The sequence below is a fragment of the Dermacentor variabilis genome, chromosome 3 (assembly GCF_050947875.1).
Source record: "Dermacentor variabilis isolate Ectoservices chromosome 3, ASM5094787v1, whole genome shotgun sequence".
NCBI classification, from domain to species: Eukaryota; Metazoa; Arthropoda; class Arachnida; order Ixodida; family Ixodidae; genus Dermacentor; species Dermacentor variabilis.
In genome coordinates this window covers 173,906,349-173,909,963 of record NC_134570.1, presented here as the reverse complement: position 1 = coordinate 173,909,963, position 3,615 = coordinate 173,906,349, and positions in this window count along the sequence as shown.

The following is a 3,615-nucleotide window of genomic DNA, read 5'->3' as shown; positions in this document are numbered from 1 at the left end:
CCGCTCTAAATGTGCTCGTCAATGACCTATTCTCTACAAAATTACGCAATGAAGCCACAACATTGCCACAACAAACAACCTACACTTTCAAGTACATCATTTTCTTATAAAGCGGGAAGCTCTTAGAAGCGTTCCGCCATCCAATTACATGGACAAGCATCGCGGATGGTTTCTCTACATCTCTTTTCTTCTTACCAACTCAGGCCATACTTCCTGCACTCCCTTTACTCTCCCCTCAAGCCACACACATTCCCTAGCTGAATAATATGTTCCCTGCATTTCCGCCCCTGCCTCTTTTTTTCTTCCGCTAAAGAGTTTTGCACTGCACGGGGTGCCCTTCATGTTTCATCACGCCATTTAATCTGCGGCCCGTGCTTGCCACCAAGGTGTTTTACAGTCAATAAGCCAGCAGTGGGCTTTCCTCTTGCTCCCAGCCAAGAGGCTACTGCCCGTCAATCTCCCACGTGCCGATCCTTCGGGGGCCGAAGTGACCAGTCCCGAGCCTCCTCTAGCGTCGCCACCTGTCGACCAGCATCTCGCTCAACCTGCGCCAGGCACCGGACCCGCCGAATTCCAGCTTCCGGTAATCGAACCCGTCGCCTCCTCAAGCGAGCTCGCAGCCGCAACTGCGGGACGCGGGGTCGGCAAGTCGGCGCCAGCGGACGCCGAACCGGCACACGAGTGGGCCGCCAAGCAAGCGGATGGGCTGCCTAACGTCGACAATGTAGTCGAGACCGCACAGGTGCATGCGCCGTCCGCCGACGGCAACGACGCCGTGCTGCCCGGCATCGAGGCGTTCGAAATCGGCGAGAGAAACTCGGGGCCTCGCGCAGCCGCACAGCAGCCGTACGCGCTGTTTGCCAGGGAAGTGGCCGAGAATAGTGAACCAAACGACACCGGCAGTGCCTTGAAAAATCAGCAGCAAGAGCGGGAAAGCGAGCATTTCGGATCCTCCGCGCTGCACCAGTGGCGAAAGGCGCTGCCGGCGGCCAGAGGGGGGATAATTCTGCCCAACTGGCGCAAGCAGAGACTGCAGCAGTTGCAAACTGGTGGAGACGAGCAGGTAAGGGTCCAGGGCGGGTATTCTGTAAGGGTCCACCTAGCGGACTTTCCATTTCGGCCGCTGCTGAGTGGATGCAGCTGCACGAGCGAGGAGTGTACGAGGGGCCGTAGCCAATCAGGAACGGCCGAAATGGAGAGTCCACTAGGTGGGCTCTTACAGAATACCTTTCGAGCTGGGGTTCACGCCTGTATAGGCTCCGTGCGCCCGTCTTGGGACGCCACCAGCGCTATAGTGAGGTGTGCCATCTATGGTGGAGACTTCATACTTGGCGTGAAATGCAAATGACAGTCCGAGGGAAGATGCAGGGCGCATGGTGCGACGATCAGCATGTTCCCTCGTGACGTCACACATTCATACCTTTTCAATGAGTTTCCAAAGGGAGCGTTCTTTGTCTATTTCCACCACTTTGACGGCGTTCAGTGGCTGCTGAGCCATCAGCCACGGAATACGTTTCACTAAGTATGTGCATCTGGATATGTGCCGCTGGGTAAGTGCCCGAACAGACAACATGGGAAACTGTATGTGAACATTCTTGGCCAATCTTCTAGAATGGGTAAGTGCGTCTGAGTATCTGCCCAAATAGGCAAGCCGAAAAATAGGGAACGAGTGAAGTGGAAAACAGAAAACAGAAACAAATCCTACGGAGAAGGGATGAAATCGCCAACAAATGCAGCCGAGTGTTGAGCAGGAATGCATCGAAGCGAAGAAGTGAATGCATTTCAGTTAACTTTAGAGAAAACTTCATTTATCACCATTTCACACATATGCGTGAAACCCGCATGCTTCTTTCCACTTGAAGCGTTAAAGCGGCTGCCGCGTGCGCCGATGACGGATTGTGCACGAGATGAAGGCGCGAATAAGGTACCATACATTACATACAGTAGTTCAACATATTTGTAGCACACACATGAAGTTTACTGCGAAGTTCGTGCGGCTGGTGCAATATGTGCCGAGTGCAACTTGTTCCTTTTTAAGTATGGTAAAGTGACAAGCTGTGGGAAACATCGTGTCTTTCTTGCTGGAAGGCCGGGGCCGAAATCCTGCTGTATCGCCAAAGCTTATCGTGTGTCCGAAGTCTCACTATGACTGTGCACTCGTGCTTCCTATTGTGCTAGGTAAACATTGCAGCAGTTAGAACGAACAACAAATATTATTTTAAATTGCCAATACAGAGAACACGACAACATTTACTACTTCGAATGAGCCGCGCCTTGATCATAGGTCACAGAAGCTCACTGTGAAATCAAAATATCGCCCAGACATTACTGACATTGCGTTACTGTTTGCCGAAGCTCACCGGGCAGAGAAAGTTCACAGATAGTTGAAAGCGACATGTGTTTAAATGGCAACGTCACTGCTGCAGAAATGCACAATCATAATTCTGCCAGCGACCAATATTAATGCGCTCACGATTCCCTGCGTAGCTCACGTACTAACCCGAGACTGACTGTCTGTCTATCTATCTATACATCTATCTGCCTATCTATATCTATGTCTCTAACCGTTTTCCAGCCAACCTGGCTCACTGGGTAGTCTGTGGTCGAATGGGTAGCGCATCGGGCTTCGGTGCTGAGCGAACAGGGTTCGAAACCAAGCATCTGACCATCTTGGGCCACTGGGTATGTGGCACGGTACAACTACGTGACGTTCTTCAACGACCCTCTTTGACGCCAACAAGCTCCACTGTGGACGTGATGCTGGCCAGGTGTCATTTTGTATATATACCGCTGTTCAACAAACTTCTTTGGCACCAGCTTTGAGCCCTGAGTATATGCCACTCGTTCGATGTTGCTCTTCATTAAACCTATTTGTCATTACTTGACACCTGCCGCTCTATAGTGACAAAAATTCTGCTTGAAGTTTGTCCGATGCTCGGCGGGATCGAACCCACGCCCTCGCGGCATTTACGGCGGCGCCGCTAGATGGCCCAGCGTGTGCGGCAAGAAGCGCGAAAGAGAGGCCCGGTTGCATATAGGTTTTGGTGTTGGCAACAAGGTGTGTTGCCACATCGTTTCATTGATAATAGCGTTAATGTCATCGACATTTATTGTGAGATTTATCCTGCAGGGTGTTTGTACTGGGATACCCGTCGTGGTAGATTGATTCCTATGGCGTTCTGCGTTCTGAGGTTCGATTGCCGTTCGCGGCGGTCGTAGTTTGCTGTGGGCGGCAAAAACACTCGGCGCTTCGACTGAAGTGCACGTTGAAGGAATCCGGGTGGTCGAAACTAATCTGGGAATCTACTGCTGCGGCGTCTCTCGTAACCCTAGTTAGCATGAAATGGGTTCATTGAACAGCGGCGCATAGTCAATGACACAAGTTGGCGCAACGGTTGCTTTCGAACACGGCTCCCTCAGCACGGCAGCCCAATGCCATATTCATTATACCGTGGAGTACCCAGTGAGCCATGTTGGCAGAAAACTGTTCGATACGGACATACAAATAACATGCTGCAAAAGGTGGCTACGTTTCCAAGGAGCGCTAATCGCAATAAAAATACCACATAACGACTCACGGCCTCCGAGATGAAGCAGTGCTTGCGTTGACGATCT